The 26,993-nt window shown below is 35.3% G+C and overlaps 1 protein-coding gene across 2 annotated transcripts in view; it reads left to right on the top strand.

The window, feature by feature from the left end:
* LRRC4C (leucine rich repeat containing 4C) overlaps window positions 1–26,993 on the top strand; it is a 983,333-nt gene that overhangs the window by 529,888 nt on the left and 426,452 nt on the right. The gene's annotated exons all lie outside the window — the stretch shown is intronic.

The raw sequence follows: 26,993 nt of genomic DNA, 5'->3' as shown, positions 1-26,993 counted from the left end.
TTATATTATTCAAAAATAATAATAATAATGTGTTTTCTATACCACATGGGGGTATTTGGTATGTTTTGCCAGAGATGCTTTGATATCTTTAAATACTAATTCCTTTCTGGACAATTTTGAAATAGATCTATGGCTATGGAGAGAATGAAAACAATTCACCATGTATTTCTTATAGTTCTTTAGTTCAAGATTCCCTTCCAAATACTTCAAAATTCAGTTGGTTGCAATGAATGGATTTGGGTGTAGTAGAAAAAGCAGGATTTCAGTTTTCTTCTGTCTGAGCTGTGTGCACATTGAGGGGTAGTGGTTGAATAGGAATGTATGGTAGGAAACTCACCCATGAAAATATGCCTTTGGTATTCTTTTATCCAATCTGCTCTTAGTTTTTGCATTTTCTCTCCCTTCTTTATTTCCAGGAACTTTAACTTTTTTTTCTTTTTCTCCTTTCCCTCTCCCCATTGTCCTCTTGAAAACAATGTATATGTGGGAGAAGAGGGACAATATGTGAGGGAGGATTGGTCAGGATCGAACAAGAAAAACAGCGAAAGGAAGAAATGTTCTTGATTCTCTGGCTTTGAGGATAAGGTTCTTCTCCAAAAGGCGAGAACTGAGAGTATAGAGAAGAAATAAAGATAAGGATAAACGTATGAAAGAAATTCAACCTCAGTGTTATAGGAGAAATGCAAATTATACTAATGGTATAACATTATACAAACTGTCAAATGAGCAAGGCTTTTAAAATAATAATAAATAGTAGGAAAATTAAAGGGAAAGAGGTATTTTCTTCTACTTTACTGTACAACCATATGGAAAGAAATTTTTTAAATGTTACATTTGCTTTGATATTTTTTAAACACGTTCCTATGAATATAGCCTTTAAACATCACAAAAAGGGACAAAGATCTATGTTCAAGAATCTTACAATGGCTTTTTAATAATAGCAAGAGTATTGAAAATAACTAAGGCCAAAAGTAAGAGATCAGTTAAATATAATTGTACCTCAATATGACAGAATATTAAATAGTCATTAAAATTACATTCCTCAACAATATTTTAAGGAAATACACTTACTCTAATTCTTAAAAGAGAAAAATAGTATTCAAGTGTGATCCAGGGGTTGTAAAATATATTTGGAGATCAGAAAATCAGAGGAAATATATAGTATCATTAGCAGTCTTTTCAAAGTGTTCCTTTTGACTACGATTTTTCCCCTTGCTTCTTTTAGTATTCTCAATTTTTTCCATAAAAATATTTCACAAGAAGAATGTGCTATTAGAGAATTACATATTTCTTAGTTAGAGTATAGTGATTTGTATCCAAACGCTGCTTTGTAGTTTGAAAAACATTTTCATCTATAGTGTTTTATTTGAATCTAAAAATAACACTCTCCTTCCCAATGTGGTCTGTCCTGTAACACTCACCTTATTACTTACAACTTAGTTCAATGTTATGCTTTCACGAAGTCTTTGCTGAATCTGCCAGTCACTCCTTTTTAGATAATGTTTTACTCATCTGTTCTGTCAAAGTATCTGCCACACACACATTCACCGAATAAAGGAATAAAGATCCCAAATGCCATATACTGATTGTCTGTGCCCCTCAAATTTATAAGTAAAAGTCTAATCCCCAATTGGAAGTGAGACTTTTGGGAGGCAATGAGATCATAAGGATGGAGCCCTCATGAATGGGATTAGTGCCCTTATAAAAGATATCCAAGAGAGTGCTCTAACTTTCTGCCATGTGAGGTTACCAGGAGAACTAGGAAGCAAGCTCTGGTCTCTTTAATCATCTGGTGCCTAGATCTTGGCCTTTCCAGCCTCCAAAATGATAAAAAATAATTTTGTGTTGTTTAGGTCACCCAGTCTATGGCATTTTGTTAAAGCAGCCCAGCCCGAATTGACTAAGATGTCAATAACAGAAAATGTATCATATGTAAGGTATAGAATAGTTAATATTTTCTTCACTTTACAGAGGAGAAATTGAGTCTCAGAAAGCTTTAGTTACTTTCCTAAATGTCTGAGTTAATGAATATCAAAACTAAAAGAGAATTTTCTTGACTCCAAACTTAACACTCTTTTTAATATTCTAATATTTGGGACCACGGGACCATGAGAATCAATAAGAAAGTAAAAAATCATCAAGTCTGTCTTCAAATTTATCTTAGTCTAAAAACTATTGCTTTTTGGAATGGGTTAAGTTGTACAGATATTTGGAATCATTCTTCATCTTCCTTTAAGAGATGTATAAAATAAAAGTCAAGTGTAGAAATTTGCTTCATTCCTTAGAAAGCTTGAGAGGAAAAAAAAAATTAATGGTAAAAGTGAATGGACAAGAAACAGAAATACAATGGGTATTGTAGCAAGGTAAGAGCCTTCCAAAGATGCCCAAGTCCTAACTCTGGACCTGTGACTATATTAGCTTACATGAATAATGAAACTTTGAAGATGAAAATAAGTTAAAGTTCTTGGGAAGGGGAGATTACTCTACATTATCCACATGGGCCCAAGAAAATCATGAATATCCTTATAAGTGAAAGAGAGAAGCAGGGATGTCCGAGAAGAAAAAGTAATGACAAGAATAGAGATCAAAGTGATGACAACTACTGGCCTTGGAGATGGAAGGGGACCATGAGCCGAGAACGTGAGCTGAAAAAAACCATGAGCTGAAAAGGTGATGAGCTTGATTCTTCCCTAGAGCCTCCACAAAAGACTGCAGCCCAGCCAACACTGTGAGTTTAACTCCGTGAGACCCATTTCACATTTGTGACATCCAGAACTTTAGGAAAATGTTTTTATGTTGCTTTTAACCACTAAGTTTGTGGTAATTTCTGAGAGCAGCAGTACGAAACTAGTAGATGGGTATATCTTTTTCACTCAATCTTTTTCTTACTTCCCTTTATCCCAGCTTCACAAACTAGCACTGGTGACACAGTGGCAGTCAAAAGCAATGTTGTTCCTGCCTTCACTGAACTTACACTCTGGCAGAGGAAGACAGTTAACAGATAAAAATATGTGACTATGTCAAAGAGATGAGTGCTAAGGAAAAGTGAAAATAAACGATCAAATTAGGCTGTAAAGAATTATTGGATGATTAAATAAATAAATGGCGCCAATATATGCAAAATTCCCACTCTTGGTGTCTCCCTGGCATCTCCCTGATCACCAGCAAAGTGGCTTGTTTCCTTCACAGAGTTCACTTAATGTTTTGTTCTGAACATTTAATTGTGTTGGAGTTAGTCGATGAGTTCTCTGATTATAGAGAACATGTACGATATTTCATTGTGCACTGTGTACCTAGCACACAACATCAGCACAATAGATATTTTACAGAGTATTACAGAGACAGAGAGGGTAGGAATAAAGTTAGAGAAGGAAAAATATAGAAAAAAAGACAGGAAAGACTGAAATGATAAAGAAAAAAAAATAAGGAAGGACTAAGAAAATGACGAAAGAAAGTAAGCAAAACTCATATTCGAGAGCGGAGTTACATGGTTGAACCCATACATGTTATTTCTATAAACACACCAGTCTACACCAGTAAATGCATGCGGTGTTTATGAGGTGATACTCCTGTGCTGTCACGCATAGGTTCAACTTTACGTGTTTTGTAGGCTGCTGGGACTGCACTGTCTCTTTAAAACAGACCATCCTTATTAGCCTAAGACACCTTGTTGCCTTGCGGCTCCTGAAACTTGACTTCTGTAATGTTCCTCTATCGCCATAGGAAGCAACAGAAGAACAAAAACACAATTCTCTGGCATTTTAAGGATAAAACATTATGGGTGTATATATTACAAAGGTAGCATTTAGCTACTATTACCTCCAGCAAACAGAAACTCTGTTTCTCTGAATTATACTCATCGATGGACTGTAACTGACTGCTGCTCTCAAGTCATTTATTTTTTTTACAAAATTCAATAAAAGAAAGTGATGAAAATGTGCCAGATAATTTCCACGAAGGGTAAGGATGAAAGCGCTAGAAAAGAATGCAGCCTCAATTCATATTTGCTACTTGTTTTCTCAAGCGCTGCCCCAGTCCTTGATGGAAGACCATTTCTTTCTCCTTGGCAATTGCAGACCTAACAGGTGAAGTAAATTTCCCTAATGTTCTGTTTACCTCATTCTTGCTTTTTTTCCCCTTTGATAAAGACCTGTGAGTGTTAAAGATTGCAGGGGGTTTATTTTACACTGAGATTCTGGTTCAATTACTTTCAGCGACATTGGTATGCCACCAAAGAGAGATTCAGAACGTGACAGAGCCAGCATGCTTTGCCTTCCATCTCCCAGGTAGCAATTGTTTTATTTTTCATGGTCTCAAAATGACTGGATATCAGCAGCTTACACCCTGCAGGGCAAATCAGGATGCAGCATAAAATGTTCAGAACTGCTATGTTGGCACTGAGAGCAGAAGAGTAATAACAGAGTGCGTCTGGACACGACTGGGCTTTTGGCACTGTCAGCTGCTCGTTCCCTGGCGGACGATAGACTGTGTCATTGTGTCATTGCAACTTACCTTTTATTCTCACTCCTTTTCCTTGACCTGCAAAAAAAATTTTTTAGGATGAATTAATTCCTCCTTCCTTGCCACAGACACACTGTGATTCAATAGCTTGCTCGGCCACTGTATTTCTGGTTATGCAGCTCAAAGATATCTTTTCAATAGTCTCTCTTCCCAAAGGGTTTTGTGCTTATCTGGCTTACTCTCCGCTAAGTCATTGTGGGAACTTACTACATGTATTTAGCAACTAACAAACTCCTTGATCATGTATCCTTAAGTGGGGAAGAGGGGAGCGCCGTAGAGATATCCATAGATGATTCACCCGCTATAGACCCACTCAGACTTTGCTTCCTTTGGTGCTAGTCCACTCTTCGTAAATGTTTTCCATTCCATTCATTTATCTTCAGCTAAAGAATTGCTTCCTTTGAACACTTGTCTGTTATCGCCAACATTGTACAAATAGCACACTAATTATTCTGTACAGCTACCCGGTTTTTTAGCATTCTCTCTGCCCAAACCTTATTGCTTGCAACGTGATGAGTTTAGTCAGCCACCTAGATTTTTATTTGGTTTATACCTCACTTTTTTATAAAACTTATGTGAAATGGTTCTCCAGCTTTTCTCTAATACCACACAACCAACTTGTCTAACCTTTTAAGAGGTTATATATATATATATATATATATATATATATATATATATACACACACACATACACACAATGTATATATACACAGACATCATATATATATATATGAAAATATATATATATTCAGGTTTATGTGTGTGTGTTGTAGAGAACAACAATCAGAACACCTTCCATAAAAATCTGCTACAAGATATCCCAAAGACAATATTGATCTGGTTTATTGGCTTTGAGGTTATAGAGGACTTTCAATTTCACTTTCTGCATTAATCCAGCAGTTGTACTATGTAAAAGGCATTTGCCTCCATTGACTATTCACACATACAAAAAGATGTATTACTACCCTTTTATGTGCATTGTTTGTAGATAAGGTCATTCTCATAGTGTGAATGCATTTGCAATGGATGCAGATGTGTGGTGTCATATGGGATAAACATCGAGTTATGTATATAATCCAAATAGGAGCCCATTTTGCCTAATTAATTCACATAAATATCAACAATTAGCAAAGGGGAAAAAAAAGCTGAGATAAGGAGGTATAGTGGGCTGTTGCTTGGAGTGATTGGACTATAGAGAATTAATCCCCTTAACTTCCTAAAACCTTATCAGAGTCATCCCATGAACAAAGGGAATGCTTTAAGGCCTCTGTTTAGAAAGTTTCTTAAACAAAGAGCTTTTCCTTCCTCCTCCTGATCCTCTAGTGATTTGAAGTTTCTCTATAACTTTCTTTGCCTTATTTTCACTTCTGCATTGTTACATTTTTCATATTCTAAGTTCTTTGAACTGTGACCCGAAGTTGTCAGAGAAAAGAACTAGAGGCATAACTTTCAAAATCATATGAAATCTGCTAGAAATTCCCCACCCATGTATTGGAAGAAGTGGAGAGGATGTGAAGATATCCTGACACCGTTCTTTGTCTCTCCCCCTTGTTTCTCCATCTTCTGCCCAAAGACCGAACACCTCCACCCCTCTCCTAACACCCTCAACAAAGCTATTATTCCACTCATTGGTCAGTATGTGATCATTTTCTTCTGAATGCCTGGGGAGTTGATGCATTGTATGCTAATCTGTCCCTTGGGTTCATTTTCTCAGTGACAATAATGCCTAATCTGTATCATGCAGATCCCTGATTACAAAGCTGGGAGTGCGATAGATATTAAATCTTAACTCACCTGCATGGAAACTCATATACAAAGGAGGAAATAGAAATGCTAGGTATCAGTTTTCTAAAAGGATAGGGGCTGGCCACTCTTATCTCCTGAGAAAAGTTAACTCTGGCTTATCTTCATGAAAACCTCTCCCTGTCTATAGGGTCAGTGGAGAAACAAAATGCTGTCAAATGCAACACATATCCAAGGCAGAAAAGTCAACCCTTTTTTTTTTTTTTTTTTTTTTTTTTAAATGCCAGTTGTTCGAAATGAGTATTCTCAGCCTCTGGACTAAAGGAGTTTATTTGAAATACTTGAATATTTTGGGAGCACTTTGCACAACTTCAATTACATCATTTTGCTAAGACTATAAGTGTTTGATGTTAATATATATTTTAAGTAATTAATTCTAGCTCTTCAGACTTATAACCTGAGGAAAGCTTTAAGTTTACCCATTTTGGTCACTTTCTTTGAAGGTTTTCTTCTGAGCTCCCCAACTTAGAAGAGAAATAATTAGCCTCATTACATACTAATTGTTTCTTTCCTGCATATTTCCTCTGCACACCGGTGTACAGTTATTTTTATATCCTCTTACACAGTTGTTTGCATTTTGTCTCTGCTTTCATGAATGCCTGAAGGCATAGAATTACCTAACTCATTGAGTCGCTCCAAAGTTTATGTGAAAGAACATATGTCGATTCCCACCTCCTGGTCCTGTTACGGCTCTGGAGATGTAGAGGAAATTGGGTAGTTTAGGAAAGGAAAAACCTCGGGTAACCTGGTTAGCCAGCCCAGCATTGGTAAAAGAGGAGAGCTCCCTGTGTCCCTATGAGTATTCTGGACTATTTCTCTAGGAACTGATTCATATTGGTGGTCAGTGGACCATATGAGGCTTAAGGACATGATTTTCTTTTTAGTTACTATCACATTTTGTCTATTTTCGATAAGCTTTGTTTCGTTTATAAAATAACTAGTGGTCAGCATTTCAAAATCAAAAGTTTTTATGTAATACTCTGAAACTCTTGCCACGCTTGGCTGCAGTCCCATCTGACTGAAGATGAGTAAGAATACAGCTTTTAGATGCATGTTCTGCAGTTTTTCACACTCTATTTTCTTAGGTCCTGCTTGCTTCACTCATTAGTGCTTCCTGCTTGGCTGCTGGAGCCGCTGAGTCTGACATTCCTTCCTAGAGTCATAGCTTCTTCAAAGACCTCACAGTCTGAGATTTTAGCATACTGCGCCCACATCGTTGTTGTCCTTCAAACTCCACGTACACTTGTATATGTTTTTTAGCTCCCCTAAGTTAAAAAATAGATCGTACTTCTCTTTTCTTAAATATTTAGTGCAGTGTTCTGAATAATTATACTAATTTCATAATGTTGTATTTGGGGTTTATAATTTGCATAAACTTATATTCTTTAATAAAAAGCAGGGTGTGATTTAGAAAGAGAGATTCAAAGTAAATTAATATTCCTCGCTTCTGAGAGACTAAATACACCAACACACAATAGCCAGATAATATATGAAAATGGAACTTTTACCCGCAACCTGCAGCAACCGGACTAGCAAGGCAAAAACCAATTTTTGTAGCAATCAGCCCCAAATGGTCTTATTAATAATTGCCAACTTCCCTAATTTTTGCCCTTTCTTTCAACTTAAGACCAAGCAATGAAACCAAACCAATCACGTAGGGTGGTCAACTTGTATTTAGAGCATTGCCAGCTTCCCCATTCAACAGGCTCTAGTTAGAGTGAATATACCTGAAGCCTTCCTATTTTTTCCGCTGCGAAGCTTTCCAACACCCCTGTCTGCCTTTGAGTCTCTGCCAAATGCAAGCGATGGTTGCTGACTTCCTTGCTATCACCAGTTCTGAACAGATAGCCTTTGCTTGTTCTCGTTCGGGTGGTCTTCTCATTTGAGTGGTCTTGATCTACTTTCATAGTTCAATTTCTATTGCTGTTACTTATTAGTTGTATAACTTTGTGCATGTCTTTCTTAACCCCTGTAAGTCTTACTTTCCTCATTCTAAAATGGAGATGTTAGCGATACCTACCACATAGAATAAAATCAGTTAATAAAATACAGGTCAAACTCTTTAAAAGTATATTGTACACTGTAAGCCCGTAAGAGTGCTTAATATTTTTTATTCTTTATAATTCTTTAATTTTAGATATAAAGAAACAAACTGGAATAAGTCTTGCTTGACATTTACAGAAATTAAGTGTCTGAGCTGGATGCAAACTCTCTTCTGGATCAATCTAGTGTTTTTTTCTCCTACTCCAAACAACCTCTTCTTTGCATGCAGAGCACAATCAGCAAACATTTTCTAAATGAATGCATGAAAGAATAAGTAAATGAGTGAGCAGACTAAGTCATTATGTAAGTTGCAAATACAATTATGGATAAGGGAAGGAATCATTCAATCAACCAAAAAATGGATGTGTCCAGAACAAACTCCTGTGAAATCTTATAAAGTGGTAAAATGATTTTAAACCTGGAAAGTATATCAGAGATCATTTAGTCCTGTGATTTTTAAACTTTTTCAAACTCTACAATAATAGAAATTCAGGAAGAAAAAATTTCAACAGTAACATCTGAATAGTAACAAAATCAAACCAAACTATAATCATAGGTCTTTTGTGATGATAAAGGAAAAGCTGAGAGAAATATTCAATTCTTTCTTGAACTTCATTCTTCTTATAAATATTTTTTTGTGTATGAATAATCTACCAAATCAACTATAACTTTCAGAAAAAGAATAAGTTATGACCAAAATAAGAAGCTGCTGATACATTTTAATGAGACTCTTGTGTTTTAATTTGAATTCCCAAAAGTAAACCCTGGAAAAAGGATTTGTGTACAAGTAGCCTATTTGAGAGACAACCCAGGCAATATATGATGTAGTGGCAAGTGACATAGGGAATTGGGGAGAGCCAGTAAAAGATGTATCGATAAGCATGATACTGTTGTAGGTAACTGGGGCTTATTAAACCATGGACACTCAGTGAGACAGTGAGAAAAAATAGTCTGCAGAACAGTTCCCATGAGGTATGGGATGCTTGAGGATTCAGTTCATTTTGGATTGAGGGACAATAACTCCCAAGCACTTCTTTCTTGCATCTTTTACAAACTAGAGACCCTCTGATGACAAGAGTTCATCTCCAGTCAAAGAGAGACAGGAAGTTACAGAAGTTTTTGGAATGGTCTGCAGGTGACCTCTGTGGTAATCCAAATGGCTATATCAGGGCAGAACAATGTCTGCTATGCAAAGTCTTAACTTGAAAAAAAAAAAAAACTAATTCAAATGTTTGTTTTAGCTTTGTATCTTTATCAAAAATGGTAATATTATAAAAGGAAAATATTAAACTGGAGACAATGTAAATATGAAAAAGGATTTTGTCTTTCACATATAAATTATGTATAAGGAAGAGATTTTTTTAAAATTCTGTTAGAAAAATAGGTAGAAGTCATGAAAGCTAATTCATAAAATACAGAGTCGAACTGATAAAAGCACTGGGAAGAGGGTGTTTATTATTAGATTTAGAATTTTTCCATTAATCTAAAAAAATTGTTAAAACTTAGATCTAGATTTTTTACTTATATTGTCAAAGGTTTAGTGAAAAGAGAACCTCATACACCAGTGACAGATACAACCTTTGGAAAACAAATCTGGCCACCTTTGTCAAAGACTTCTAAAGTTGTTCATTTTCTTCAATTCAGTTATTCCACTTCTGAAAACATAGCCTGGAGGGGTTGGGGGGGGATGAAACATATAAAAAAAAGTGCACATTTTTTGAAGCATTTGGAATACTTTAAAACAATAAGTAATCGACATAGACAACATCATGCAGATGTTTAAATATTTTATATATTCATGCGAATAACATTTTGCAACACTTTGCAAGAAATTTTCAATGGCATAGTGTGGTGTTAGTCTCCATTGTTTGAAAGGTACAAAGTTTCATACAGAAAAAATAAAAACTATAATGCAACAGCAAGAGCTTGGGAGCCATAAGTTACTGTTGTAACTACTTTTATACATATTAATTTAATCTTTTCAAAGCCCCTGTGATGTATCATCGTTCATCTCTGTTTTACAGATGAATAAACTGGGGCCACTAAGAAGCATGCTGTTCGAAGTACGTTGTCCAAGATTACATAGCCAGTAAATGGCAGAATTGGAATTCAAACCCAGGCAAATTGGGTACAAAGCCTGCAAGATGCTCAACCAGTTCTTTACTACTTTCTGCAGGAGGCTCTTGAAAGGATAAACTGAACTAGGAATACTGCTAGGTCCTGAGCAGCAGAAGTGACTTGCAACTTGTCTTTTGTGTTTTCTCTCTCTCTCTCTTCTCCTTCCTCCTATCCTCTCTTTTTCCCTCTTCTTTTCCTTCTTTCTCAGTCTCCTTCTAATCTTTTCTTATCATGCAGAGTCCTCTCCATCAAGCTGTACTATAGGCTACCAGGAATTTTATGGACAACACAGCTTTTGGTAGATACCCATTCCAGTTCAATTCATGGCCACTCCAGAGTAAAGCCAATCTAGAGCTCTCGGAGCTAAGAACTTCCACCCAGAAAAGTCATTATTGTTGTTAATGATTGTATTTATTAATAATATTTAATGCTATTAATGATAATTATTATAGGATACTATATTTAAAATGTTTTACATACTCATGTTCCCGCATATGATTATTATAATGAAGCATGTAAAACAGACACTAAAATCCATTTGTTAGGATCAAAGAGACTCACAGTACCACATTTATTGTGCCTCTCTGTCTTCTCCTGTAAAATGAGAATATTCGTAGTACAGACACCATTGGTTATTATGAGATTTAAAGAAGACGATGCAAAATTTCAGATGCAAGCCATTGTTCCTCTATTGAATGCATCTGAGGAGAAGATACTGTTATCTCTACTATAGTGCTAGTAAATATTAAGCTTCCTATGATCCTTTGCTACTGTTATCACTTTTAAAGATAGAGAAGAACAACTTGCTTTCTTTCAGTTCTTGTGGTAGATGCAGAGCTGGCCCTGCAAGAAAGGATTCACTGCTCAGTAGCAAGAAGTGTGGTTAGCCAAAAACCTATGATTGTTATTTCTTTCAGAATCTGCCTGGGCTTTTAAGTCAAGGTCACACACTTTACAAAGCAAATTCCAGCCAATGACCATGCAAGACAATAGTAGCTGATATCAGCTTTTCTCAGAGCAACCCCCAGGAAAGAATTGAGCAAGGCAAAGTCCTAGGGAACAAGGACTTAGTCATTTCCATCCAAGGTAGGATTCCTCTAATGGGCAATCTTTTTCCAGAGCTCTTATAAGACTGGAAAAGATCTTTGTCAGGTCTGACTTCATATCTAATGACCCCCATTGCCCAGTTATGCTTTGGTCTTTGTTCTTTTACAGATGTTACCCTCAACTACACTTTAAATATGCTTCTAAGCAGCTCACTGCTTAGTGCATATGCAGCTAGTGAAGGCTGGGTTCCGGCCAAGGTTTTTCGACTTTGGTGTTCTGTGTTGTGGGGTGTGTCCTGTGCATTCAAAGACCTTCAACAATATTCTTGGCCTCAATCCACTAGATGCTAGTAGAAACCCCACCCCAAGTTGTGACAATCAAAATTATCTCCAGCCATTGCTATCATCCCCAGTGTGGACAACTGATTTATGTAAATCTCTTTACTTTACCAGTAAGGAAACTCATATTCAAAGAATTAAGTTTAATTGTCCAGTTTAATAGCTCACCTAAAGACAAAACTGGACTCAGAGTCCTGCCATTTCTAATCTAGGGCTCTTTTTATATTTGGAATTAGAAAAACACAGAATTTATAAGAAAAATAACATCACCTTCTACTTAGACTGGAATTGCCTTAGGTGAAAACTTCCAGAGTAAAAGATTCGTTCTCTTTTCATTTTCTTGTTTATACCTCTGTGAAGAAGGTGTTGTAACCTCTATTACATCACAGCCCTGAAAACTATGAAGTGCCTGCACTACCTGGGTTGCAAGTTAAATTGCTTCTGCTCATTTGTTTCCTTATGAGAATACTTGAAAGTCACTGTGACTCTTAAGCGTGAAACTAAATTGGTCTCTCTCCAATTGAACGTGTCTCCTAAGTATCTATCTAGTGCAGAGTGGCCTCCTATATAACCTTCTGTGCCATCTCTTGTAAAAAGTGTTCCCCTCATTCTGCCCCTTGACCTCCCCCACTGTGTAGGTGGGCGTTCTGTGTTCACATAACATCTATCCTGTGGCTACAATAATTAGGGCTCTGAGTAATCTCAATTATTGTCATCTACTTGTCTGATTTTCCACTCTGCTTTATGAATTCCTTGAGCATAATGGCCTGAGACTTTCAGTATTTGGTGCCTAATTCCTGAAATCTTAACTCCGTAAATGTTTTGGGAAGGAATAAATGAATGGTGAAACGAGTAAAAGCTGCCCAGTCACTCTACCAGGAAAATAATCACAAAAGGAAAGAGGAGGTTTTCTTTCTCCTTGTTCTTTAGGAGTTTGCTGTGTTCCTTGTGCCACTGTTGATTATGTTTACAGGAAAAGTTAGCAGGAAAGTGTCTTGAAACATTTTTGTCAAATCAAATGTGTTTGCAGATATTCAGCTTGGGCACTCAGTTCCACACTCATCTAAATGTGACATGGGCAACTTTGGGTGATAACATCTAACCTTAGCAGCAGTTCATTTTTACCTTCTGTTCTGAGATGTAAAACTCTGATTATGGGGTAATGAATTTGTAATGCTGCAGTGGAAAAGCTATTGAATGACTGATAAAAACTATTCAAATTATTTTCATAAACCACATCCTATTCATTTCCAGGCATTATTATGGAACACCAGTGATTACAATATCCTCAGGAAAAAAAATCTGTAAGACAGAATTGTGCTTATTTAAATATTATTTATCCATGTATTTATTATAATAAGATAATGATCTTACTGTGTATTAGCTACAGAGTGAGATGTTCTGGTTGTTTGTAAAGTTTAATTCTATACCAAAAAATAATCTTGGGATGTAGTCACTGTAACAGCTAATGAATAAATATGAAGCTCATTTTTAAGTGATTTACACATTAAGAAATTTATAGTTTAGCTCTCATTATTGTATCACATTCAATATAAAATTATATGCAGGCTTTGTACTGGTAAGCGAAATAACTTGCATGCATCAATCACATCAAGAAAGATAAGGTTTACTATTTCTCATATATTAATACTGATGTGCAATTTGAATTTTAGCTTGAAAAGGCAAAAGATATTTCTTTGGTACAATTAGTGTAGATCTCGATGTTTGAACAGCAACGTGCATTAATCCAAATATTACTTATTAAGCAATAATATTTACCTAGCACTGTGCTGAATATTAGAGCATAGGGGCATATAAATAATTTTAAAATAAGATGATGATGGTCAGACATTACACTCCCATTAAGAATAGTATGTAGAATATACATGTGTATATATGTATGTGTGTGTGTGTATATACACACACACACACACACACACACAAAAGAAAAATTCTGAGATATTGTAAATTAAATTATAGCAGCTGGAGAGTGAGAGAAAGAGACACAATTAGTTAACCAATTATAGCTGTGGGCCAGCTAACATGAGACTGCTCACGTTTCTGAATGTATGTTGGCATAGCGAGTCCTCCTCCAGGTATCAGTAGGTGCCATGAGATGCCTCCTTATCCCATACATGCATGAACTTCCAGACCAGTGCCTGTGACAGATCAGAAGTGGTAAATATTTTTTCCTTACAGACCATGTAGTACCAATCTAGAACGATCCCCACTTCACCTTTTTCCTGCCCCCGCCCCCGTTGTCTGTAGCCAATGTCAATTCTTTCAAAACAACTTACTTCTTTTTTCCCCATCATATAATGTATAAAATCACCTGTCCACACACACCAGGATGGAGGACATGATGCCTTCTCCACTTGGTACCCTCCCATTAGTCAGTCACTCAGCCTCCTCAGTTATCAGATCTACTGCAGAGGTGTCAGAGTGCTTGCATTCTAGTAAGCCTTATAGTAGTAAATGCTACACCACAACGCCTATGTCATTCACCGTACTTCATCTCATCACATAGGCATGGTATCATCTCACATCATCACAAGATGGGTGAGTAAAGATATTTTGAGGAGGAGGAGGGAGTTACATACATTTTATTGCAGTCTATTTTTATAATTATTCTATTTTATTATTAGTTGTTACTCTCTTACTGAACATAATTTACAAATTAAACTTTATCATAGGTGTATGTATAGGAGATAACATAATAAAGCATATTATACATAGAGTTTGTTACTAGTCATGGTTTCAGGCATCCACTTGGGGTCTTTGAATTTATTCTTCATGGATAAGGGGGGACTACTGTCATTTTGTGGAAGACATTCAATCATCCCTTTAGTGAATATTTATTGAATATATTAACCTGTGTCCAGCAATGCCATAGTGAGGTGCTTTTATGCCCAATCTTCATTTTCATTAACTTCCCCCATTCTTTGAGCTAGACAATTTATTTTCAAGCATATGTACAATTCCATACAAGTAAATCTTCAAAATCTGCCTTACTACTAGATTGTCAGCCCAAAGATTTTCTCATATAGAACAAGAAGCACTGTATGTTGGACACTCAAAAACTATGTGAATTCATCCAAAGAGGGAGAAAAACATTTGCTCATTTAGTAAATATCTACTGAGTTTTTCCATTCGTGCTTTGTGTCAGATGCTGAACTTGGCATTGAAGATAAAATGGTGAGGGAATCAGACACAGCCAGTCTTTGAGATGTATAGACTAGCACCTAGGAAGTAATATAAGATAAATTGTGAAAATGCTGTGTTAGGGAGAAGACATTGATATTAGGGAGATCACAGAAAAGAAAATTAACCTAGATTTAAGAAATTAAAAAGCGATGTGATCTGGAGGCCTGGAATGTGAATGTGAGTAGCAAGAGAGAAGAATGAAAAAATCACACTTAACTCGTTTCTCTGTCTTAACATGCATGATCATGGCAGATCCATTTTTTTCTGGAGCCTAAAGGTTATAAAATCATTAGAGGCTTTCTTTAAGGAAAAAAAAAACCCATAAACTTATAAATGCAAAATTATATACAAAGTCAAGTATTTATTTTAAGTGAGAAAAATAAATGCAAGAAATTACTAAAATTTTAGAGATTCAGATATTCAGATTGTTTTCTTCTGAATTCTTTATGGGCCATTTTCCAAACATGCTTTTGTAGATATGCTTTCTGATTGCAACCAAGCTTTCCCTTCCCACCTAGAATACTCTATCGCTCTAAGTAACTTTTAACACTGTATGGTACCTTGTAGGTGAGGAGCCTTGATGCTTCATTAAATAAAAAGTAAACCCATCTTACCAGTGACCCCAATTTAGAAGTAACAAAAGGTAGAAGTGCTGCTTTATATTTGCTATGACTTTTTGGAATTTGCTGCAGATTTTAGTAAAAATCATACTTCATCAACCCAGAATATGGTATCGACTCTGATTTTGACACACCTGAGTTTACACTCTGGTTCTGTAATAATTAGCTGTGTATTATCTTGGCCATGTGAATTAAACTCTTTGAACCTCAGTTTTCTGATCTATGAAATGGAAATAATGACAATGCCCATTATTTTAGAATTCTGGTAAAAATTAAACCACCCTTATAATCATATCATAATAGCCACCATTTTTATGTTTTTAAATACTTTAGCATTAAATTTCATGGAGAATGTCAAGATTTGCCAATATTAAGATATAAATAAACAGGGATACACAGAATTTATAAACCAGTATTATAATCATACCTGAACTTAGATAAGGCTCATAGATAACAAAGCATCTCCACGTCTACTATCTCATCTGATTAGACCTGATTCTTTCTGCCAGGACTGCTGCTCATCTGGGAGATCGTGGCTATTTGATGTCAGCATCTATTTTGATCGCACAGTGTCCCTTCCATACTAGTTGTTGGGCATTTTAAACATCATTCTTTATAACAACACACAGATTTTACTGTTATCTTAATTTTTTTTTTTTTTTTTTAGTGTGCAGACTGAAAGTGAGAGAAGTGACTCGCTCAAAGACCCACAGATCACAAGGGCGGTGGGTTATACTGATGGAAAATGAACTGTCCAACAAGTCTAGTGTTCATTCTACAAAATCAAAACTCAGTAGCTCTGGAAATTCGGTCTAATGTCAGTTCATCTTGGGATTAACAATGAAAGTCAAATCAGTTAGGGCTAATTTCATAGTTACTCTAAACAGCAATACTTATGCTTAGATCACTTATATGCAGTTCCCAAGTGGAGAAGTATTGGCTTTTTTTACCAAGGCACAAATCTTCACTATAGAGGAGGAAATACTGAAGCATAAAAGAAAAGTTCTTATCTAGTGAAAGCAACCATGTACCCCAGATTTCACATCTCAATTTAATATATTGGTCTCAATTCCTTAGACTGCACAGTGTGTCTTATATAGTTTTGAAGTAATTGTTTGTTTGCTTGTTTATTTGATTTTTCTGGGTGGAAAGTTACCTCTGGAAAAAGAAATCTTACTGTTGGTAATGAAAATGAAGAGCTCTGTAAAATATTTCTAGCAACAATTAAAGCTATTATCAAGGGAATTAAATGTTCTAGAGACATTGAGAATATTGTGTGGTTGGTTGGGTTTATTATAAGAGAAGAGATATCATATACACTATTTCTATAATTAGTTCAATGTTAAGTAGAGTATCCTGGGGAGAGATGTTAGAAAAGTAAGTTTAGCCAGCAGAGTTTTAGATTAAACATAAATATTTATAGAGCAGAAAAAAAGTACAAGTGGCAGATAATATTCCCTCATCAAAGTGCCAAATGGTTTAAACCAATCAGAATTTGAAATGTGAATCCTCAACCCAAAGTTATTATTAGAGTTATCGAGAGTACATAGGCTGATTGAAACACAAGAAAAGATGTTTATTGGAAAGCACATGAGTGCTGATGGAAGGGAAGTCTTTACTCCAAAGGCATTTACAGCAGAACAGGGTAACAGACTTGCAGTTACTCAAGGAGGGAAAGGAGTAGTGCTGGAAAGAGAGGGGACAGGGGGACAAAAAGCAACACCAACCAAGCTTTCCATTTGAAACAGCTGTCTAAAGATTCCCAAACCTAAGCCCATCATCCTGAAATCTAAGAGCAAAGACAAATGAGCCTCTCTAAATTCTTTGACTTTGAAGATGACACTGCAAAAATATCCATTTCTCCTCTTCTAACTTTTTTGGTTTATTGGCGTATTAATTAAAAGAACTCTTTGATTGAGTTTCTAGTATGCTGCCTTCTGAACTCCTAAAAACTCATTCGAGCCCAATACATGTTTTTGTTTTGTTTTGTTTTGTTTTGTTTTGTTTTAATTCTTCATTAGGATAGTGTCTAGGAAAAAGGGAGGAAGGCAGCATTTATTCATTTATTTCTTTTTTCAGTAATAAAATAAACGAGATTAAAACAAATCTGCCAAGAAAGTGGCTTGACCCTATTTGAAAAGAGGACAGCCCAGAATGAAACACCTATTTACTGTTTATTTTTGACTTTAAAAACACAGCCACTTTAGAGTTTTGAACCAGAGGTACAGAGGTCAGCATGTGAAACCAAGGATCAAACTGAGGCACAAGCTCTTATAAGTTACCATATAATGCTGTCTACTCCTGTTACATTCCTCTTCTTGGAAGACAAAAACAAAAATCAATTCATCTAGCCATACCGTTTCTACAACTTTTCTCCACAGTACCTTGGCTTTAGGACAAATATAAATTAGAAGCAAAAGGAGGAAAGAAAAACTCTCTATTCTCTATTCCATCGGGCCATTATTTTTAAAATATGAGATCGAACTTTAATTTATAGCTGAGAGTTCTCCAAGTTTCTCCGCTCTTCTGTTTCTCCTCTCCTTACCTGTATTTTCTTCTTTCATTATAGATTGATGATGGTGAGCAACAGAGTTTTGCTCAGATATTGGCACAAAAAAAAAAAAAAAGAAAGAAAGAAAGAAGAGAAAAGAAAAGAAAAGAAAATACAAGGATTTTGTCCAGCAGGAGTTAGGATGGAAGAAAAATTCTGATTTTAGAAACAAGAAAAATAAAGTATTAAGATGTACCTTTTTCTCCCCAAACTTCCTTTGTAGACAGTATTTGTGTATAGGTGTAGGTCATTTAAAATGTGTGTGTTCTCTCTCTCTCTCTCTCTCTCTCCTCCCAACCCCCTCTCTAAAGTGGGAAAGCAAATGACCATGCATTGGTTGAGGACATATTGGTTTGAAAGATGGCCAAATATAGGTACATTTGTCAAGCACAACCATTTTATTGTTTTAAAAAATAGTCTCTGAGGCTACAGCAAATAACATGTGGATTTACTATGCAAGGGAATGAAAGTGAGTGTAGCAAACTTTAGACACCTAATGTCGTTTATAAATGTATTTATGACTAATAGATAATCTTAAAGATTAGATCAGTATTATCAGAATCAACTGGGGATTTTTAAAATTTAGTATATCACAGCCTAATCTCTCCCAATTCTGTGGTGATCCAGGTCTGTATATTAATTTAAAGAGGGGGAAAAAAAGGACTCGATCATTGTAATGCATGCTCAGAACTGAGAATCATTAAAAGCCCAACCATTTCACAGATGGGTAATTGTTTTAGGTATCTATTGCTACATAATAGATTACACAAATAGGTGCTTAACACAACACACATTTATTTTCTCCCAGTACCATGGATCAGAAGTCAGGCACAGCTTAACCAGTTCCTCTCCCAGTACTATGGATCAGAAGTCAGGCACAGCTTAACCAGTTCCTCTGCTCCTCATCCAATAAGGCTGAAATCAATGTGTCAGCAGGACTGCATTCCTTTCTAAATCTTGAAATCTTCTTCCAAGCTTTTGTGATTGTGGGACTGAGCTGTCAGTTGAGGGTGGCCCTCCCCTTTTAGAAGATACCACAGATCCTTGCCAGAAGGCCTGCCGTGGGCCTTCTCACAGTCTTACAATATGGCAGTTTATGCCATCAAGCCCAACAAAAGAATCCATAAGTAGAGTCAGACAAGATATACCCTTCTGTCATGTGACAATCACAGAGTGACTGCCCCCATCACCTTTGTCATATTCTATTGACTAGATGCAAGTCTCAGATTTTGCTCATACTCAAGGGAAGTGGATCATGTAAAGATTTGACTAATTGAGGGTCACCTCAAAGTTTGTCCACCCACAAGGGACTAAGTTTCAAGGAGCTCAACTGATCGATTAAGTTTATATAACTAATTGGTGTAACATAAATTTCCTTATTAATTTTGGGTGATCTTTCAATAGAAAACAAACAAAAGTAAAAACTAAATTTTTTTTTTCTTTTTTAATACAGCATTTAGGATTAAATGCTGGTATAGTGAGCACATGTTTCTGCATTCTTATTGAGATTTTCATGGAATGTGAAAACATCAACTGATTAGTTTGCTCATTTTCCTCTTACCGTGTAGGTAAAGTATTTGTGCAAAAACAGTCAACAATTAATTTACAAAGAGCTTCTAGCCTTAACATGTGCTGATGGTTTGGAAAACACTAATGTCTGCTAAAGTCTGAGTTTTGTGGTGAGTGCAACCACATTTTAAATAGTCTGCATTTGTGAATGGTATCATTCATGTGGTAAACATTTCAGCCTAAAGGAAGGTTAAACATTTGATAAAAACCATGGATGGCAATGTGAGTTGAAGGTGTTTTTCCATTCTTTGCATTTCTATAGTCTCTCAAATATTTTGGATTTAGCATTTCATAAGTATGTGGAGGTCCCTCAGGAGGAACTTGGTTATTTTAACTGACCCCTAGCTAAGATGGCACATACAACTCTGAAATTTAGTTGATTACCATCTGTTTCTAAATCTCTAAAATCTCCTAATTTTTCGATTGGGTAGTTCTTTCCAATATCTTTTTTTTTTTTTTTTTTGCTTAATTTAAAGTTATTAATTTTGACACACCATTAACAACCTTGGGCATATGTTGAATGTATTTGGGGGGATATCAGTTTTTTTGTTGCATTATTAGTGCATTTAAATACAGATGCTATGATTATAATTAGTTATAGTTCTTCTCTTGCTCAGGAACAGTTTCTAAAGCTATTCGATTAAAAATCATTACTGAGGCATTGCAAATCCTCAGATATGCCAATGCAACATTGTCAGATTTGTTTTATATATTTTTTGAAGGAATAGAATTTTGTAGTTATAGATGAATCCTCATTACCCTGATCATGACCTGTTCTCTTTACCAGATAAAGACAACCAGGCTAGAAGTAACTAGTATCCTGCATCATGTGTATGCTAATCACGTATATTTTAAATCATTACTCCATATAAATGTATGAAGATATGTAATATTATTTTACATGCTTTTAATTTGCATAAATTATATATATATATCTTCTCAACTTACTTTTTTTTGCTAAATATTGTAAAATTTTGCATAGTGATTTATGAGGAGCTAGTTAATTTATTTTCATTGTTGAATGGGAGTATATTATTTTATAAGTATACTATGAATTACCCATTCATTAAATAAAGGGCATCTAATTGTTTACCATTATTCATAAGAAATATTTCAGTGTACATTATTATAAGTCTCCATGTGCTTATATGGAAATGATTCTCTAGGACAGTTGTGTTTAAACTTTTTGGACTGTAATTCACACAAAAAAGATACATTTTATCTTAGGACCCAGGATCTGCTCACATGTGTACATACCTATGTATGGAAAGATACTCAACTTTACCTTTTCTACACACACACACACACACACACACACACATACTCTCACACTCACACACACACACTCATGCAACTAAAAAGGAAAACATGATTAAAACTTACTCTGGTATTTTGCATTCTATTCTGTTTTTGGTAAATCAAAGTGGGTAAAGACCAACGAAATGAATTCGGCACCTTCTTCATGGGTTAGAATCAGCACTTTGAAAAATGGTGCTATCAGTTTTATGCCTCATAAGGGGACTGTTATAGAAAATGGGCATCTTCAACTTTTCGATATTGCTAAATTGCTCTTTAAAAAGTTTGAAAAAATTTTCACTCTCACCAGTATTATAGAATTTCTATTTGCCAATGTTCTGTTTCTTTCTCATTTCTCCACATCATATATATATATAAATATAAATATGTATATTTATATATATATTTAATTGAGGTATAATTGATAAGGGAAAAGTATATATATTCAGGACGATTAACTTGATGTTTTGAGATATGCATACATTGTGAAATGATCGCCATGATAAAATTAAGTATTCATCACCTTACATAGTTACCATTTTCTTTTTTGTTGTCCTTGAGAACACTTAAGATCTGCCCTCTTCCCAAATTTAAAGTATACAATACAGTATTGTTAACTATACATTAGCCCTTCAGAGCATATTCATCTTGCATAACTGAAACTTTGTACTCTTTGACCAATATCTCAGTTTCCTCACTCCCCAGACCCTGGCAACTACCATTCTACATTCTGCCTCTATGATTTAAATTATTATAGATTTTGCATATAAATGAGATCATGCAGTATTTGTTTCTCCAAATATTCTTGTCTGGATTCAGAAAGATGATTTGAGATGCTAAGATTCTTTGAAGAATCATGGTAGGTTTTGGTAAGACTCATTGTTCTGAAATGTGCCTAAACCTTATAACACAATATATATATTTAAAGCTTAAATTGTCATAAAGGTAGTACTGTAATTGCATCCCTTAAAATTTAAAAGTATACTGTATTCATTGTCATTCAGTTTCAAATATTTCATAATATAAATTATAATTTATTTTTACATGAATAATTTAGATGGGTAAAGTGTTCTAAATATGTCAATTAGATTTAGTTTATTCATTGGGTTCAAATCTTATATAAACTTGATTTTTTTAAACATAGTGTTTTGATCAAACAAAATCATCAGGAAGATTAGAACTAGTTTTAGTTTTTCTAAGAAACTTTACGATTCCTTTATAAAAGTTATGGTTTCTATTTTCCTTAATACTTGCAATTGATGTTTTTCTGTATGTGACTAAGCGAGGTGTGTTAAAATCCTCCACTATGATTATGGGATTGTCTCTTCTCCTTCTTGTTCTGTCATCTTTAGTTGTATATATTTTGGCACCGTGTCATTGTTATCAGGTGCATTCACATTTGACATGCTATACTTCCTAGTTGTGTGTCTTCGGGCTACATACAGGTCACCTCTGCTGCTAAAGACTTTTGCCCATCTTTATTCAGATATGCATCTCTTTATTTAGCTCATCCCAGTAGCTAAAATTTCTTCTTCGTTTCTCACATCTGGCAAGTTCCTCCTCCACCTTTTTTCCCTCAAAGCTGTGTAATTGTTATTGTTGTTCTTGTTTTTTTTAAGGTTCATATCCAATATTTCTGTCTGATTTGAGATGGGAGGTGTGTGTGTCTAGGTTAGTTCAATCTGTTATGTGTCCAGAATCAGAAACCAAACAATAATTTCTTATTCAAAACAAGGACTTATACTTTAACTAAATAAATCTTATCTGTTGATTCTTATTTCAAACCTAACAAGACAAACTAAAGCCCTGTTGAATTCCTATTTTTAGGATATCTAATTTATTAATTACTTCAGAATTAATTCTTTATTACTACTATTACCACTACTCACAACATCACTGTTACTATTTCTATTATTAATAATAATTGCTAATATCTTACATTTATGGAGTACCTAATCTGCGTTAGCTCATTTTAAACTACTTTATGTGTATTAACTCCTCATTTAATCCTCACATAAATACTATGAAATAAGTGTTACCATTATATTTATTTCACAGGAAAAAAATAAACTGAGGGATGGAGTGAAATAACTTGCCCGAGATTACTTTATTATTAAATAACAGAAGCAGAATCTGAACTGAGACAGTCTGGCTCCAAGTCCTCATCCTCACCACAACACCACTGCTCCATTTAGACTCAAGCAAGAGAGATCATTACCCTAGGATTCACGCTTCAAAAGGACCATAGCAGGATTTTGCCATCTAATTCTCTTTTCACAGATATGGACTTCATGGAGCTAAGGCAATGTGCCCAACTATGCCTTTAACCATCTTTTACACGATACCTTAGTGTTAGTTAAGACCTGGAATTCCCTATCCAAACTCTTTTCCAAGGTCTGCATAGGTCTCTTCCCTTGGAGTGTCCTCCTGAAAGCAGACGTGACTACTGCAGCGTATACCCATAAGCCCGTCAGTGGCTTTGCATAGCGCATGTGGTTGGAGCTTGTACATGCAGACTGGAGCGTCAAGATGCATGTGTATGAGTCCCGTTATACAAAGCCAGACTTAACAGAGGTAGGAAGACATGGGGAAAGGGTGGGCACCAGGGAGAGGGCTGGACACCAGCCTTATTCTGTGCTGCCTCAGACCAGTAGAAAACTCCAAGGTGTCTGAGAATTCTGAATTTGAAAACAACCTTGTAAACCATCCTGAAGGTGATAAGTTGACTTTATTTAACTATTTGTTAGCTCGATTTCTAATGTTTTATATCCAGTCATTTGAATGTGAGCCTTTATTCACTGGGTGGCTAAGTGTCAGTGTGTGTAACACAACACTGCCAATTTATAACTTGCCTCTAATATGGATGCTTCATCATTCCTTTTTTCGACCAAGTTTAAACAAATGACTGGAATATAGATTGCTTTTTTTTACTGTTCTCCGAAGAAGCTCTAGTTTCTTTAGGTTTGGGACTGGGGTTGAGTGTGACAAGAGGAGGCATAATTGACATATAGACTATTAAAAATGAAGCTGAAAGATTTGCTATTTTATCTGTATGTTGTCCAACAGAGTCTGAGTATATAACATTCCGTATGCATTCAAAAAATGCCTGTGTATAAGTAAAAAATAATAGTCACCATTAATTTAGCATTTATCATATGTCAGAAGTAGTGCTTTTCAACTTCCATAGGTTATCTAATTTAATATTGACAGAAATTTTTTTAGTTAAATACCATTATTAAACCTTTTTACGGATGAAGAAACAACTCTGAAAGTAACTATTTCAGGTGACAATGTCAGTGATTGACAGCCTGGATTTGAACTAAGCCCATATGACTTTATAGCAGATGGTTATAATGTTACTTTGCCTCCCAAAGAATGAACAAATGAATGAATAAAAAAATAGCTATAGTTTTTCTTAAAGTCAAACTTATTCTGAAAACCTAGCTAAAACAGTTGTGGAATGTGATGTAATCATATGCCCTCCACATCTTTTTTCTATGCTTTTCTAGGCAGGGGGCTTTAACATCTACCAGAATGCTATTAGCATGTTTAAACTTAGATTTTGTTTCAAAACATATTAAGAAATAGATTGTGAGAATAAATGAAAGAAAGATATATACTGATATCAGTTTCTTTTTTGAAATCAATATATTAACACATTTGTTATTGAGTTATGTGAATTGTGATTATTTATCATGTCTCTGACTGAAGACACCAGATAGGATATTGTCATTATAAATATAATAATTCAGTTCTTGATTGCATGTTTATGTCAAAAGTCCCATTGAGATTTGGAATGCTGATGACACAAATGCAATAATAAAACTCTTTATTCATTTATATCCAGTAAAACAACATTAGAAGATGATACATTCCTTCTTCCTTATGGTTAGCAATTTGGGTCTCATGATTCTCTATTATGTTTATTATTTGCTGGTATATAATTTGCAAAGATTCTGTCTTTAGTATTAGTGTCTCTACTTTGGATTTCATTATAAATTGTATGTTCCTACTCAGATGGTAAAAATATATACTTGGGGAAATAATCTCAGTAAATGTACACACAGCAACAGTCATGTTTGGAAAGGGACGAGTCAAATGCCCAAGAGATGATAGCATGTTTCGATACCAGGGCTTGAATCCTGTGGGAGTATAAGTGTCTGCTGAATTCTAAGAATCCGGAAAGAATTACTGCATCTTTATTCCCCTTAAAACTTGCTCTGTGATATATTCTACAGACTCAAGAGCAATCACGTGGCAAAATGCACAACTGGAGATAGAGAACTGGGTCCTCGTTAGAATGGATCTCTATGACAGACCTGCTGTTGAATAGGAAGAAGAGTTCTAACTATTTATGAACTATGGTATTTAAGCATTATGTTGCAGCCTTAAGTGCAGCTATTTTAATGCTCATATCAAGCCTGGATGGTGGGTGTGGGTGGAGGGTAGGGACTATAAACTCTATATTAGAGTTCAGTAGCCACATTTGTCCACTGTTCGACTCCCAAACCTTGCCCTTTCTAGGATGTGCGAGACACATATAAGGAAGAGTCAATATTAGTCCTGGCCTAGGGTCTACTATAACTTCTTTTATTTTAATGATGTAGTTGAGTTGTCTCAGGAAATATTAGCATTTTGATCTGGGCTAATGCAAAGGCCACAGTGATTGAGTGCATCTAAGGAAATGTCAACTCGCATCTTACTTCCATATGAAGAATGTGGCTTTATCATTGAATGTATCTTAACCTCGCTCTTTGCCCTTATCCAATTATATTAACATCATAGATATAATTGGTTACAGGCTATGGGAGTTTCCTTGTTTCCTCTAGATGGAACTTTAGTCTCTTTGAAGCATCTTATTCTTTGTAGAACATATTCACATTTAAAGAGATTTATATAAGGAAAGTCCATTTGGGCCAGTCATTAAACTAACCATTCTTAAAGTAAAAATATCTATGGTGTGAGTGAAAAATAACATGGGAACTGCTGTAGTTCTGGGATTTAACACTTGTTAAACAAGTTATTAGCTGTATAGTCTTGCTCATACCTTGTAAGTTCACTAAACATCATTTCTAAATGTTTAAAAATTATGCATTTTAGGTAGATCCTTTTACATTGTCTTGAGGATTGTATGGAAAATAATTTTTTACACTGTTCTTTTGGCAACTCAGAGGTAGCCCAACAGCTTGTTAAATGAAAACAAAAGCGGAAATATTTAAAATGCACAATAATAGAGATTATGATTAATTAAAAAGTTGTTTCTGTTGAATTTTTTCATCAATTTATTGTTCAATTCACCAGCCTCTCTAGAGGCATCCAGTTTTCCTGGAGGAAAATATGTCGAACAACAGACATATTTGGTGACCTCATGATATGTGGATTATATTTTAACAAAAGGATCAACAGCTTACCTTAGAACCTTTGACTCTAGAGGTAAATAATACTTTTAGGTGGAAACCTGCAATATACTTGGGATCTGCGTATGACTGAAATTAGCATAGGTTTGCATAGTACACAGCTCCATTAGAATTTTGATGCCTTGGAAAAGAACTGAAGGTTTTAACTTTTCTAAGGAAAAGTCTCTGGAGGGTATAAAGTCCTGAAATGAAACCAGCCCAGTGTGAATGGCTGAAAGGACAGAAAAATCAAGTTCATCAAAAGATAATGTGTTTTTCTAACTAAAAAGTGACCCATTGATGCTTATGTATTAAAGCACTCTCACCCTTTAAGGGATGCTAATCACAGGTGGCCTGTCACTGCTGTGCTTGTTGAGATGTGATATGGTATAAGCCTCCTCATAAGACAGATCCCTATGACCCCAGTTTCCTCATAGAAATACTTGTGTGAAGGGAGAAGTGGAAAATCAAGAAAAGAGAAAAGAAA

Source organism: Rousettus aegyptiacus, unplaced genomic scaffold (genome assembly GCF_014176215.1).
Source record: "Rousettus aegyptiacus isolate mRouAeg1 unplaced genomic scaffold, mRouAeg1.p scaffold_m13_p_5, whole genome shotgun sequence".
Taxonomy (NCBI): domain Eukaryota; kingdom Metazoa; phylum Chordata; class Mammalia; order Chiroptera; family Pteropodidae; genus Rousettus; species Rousettus aegyptiacus.
Note: the sequence above shows the minus strand (reverse complement) of the source record. Positions and strands in the feature narration are given on the sequence as shown.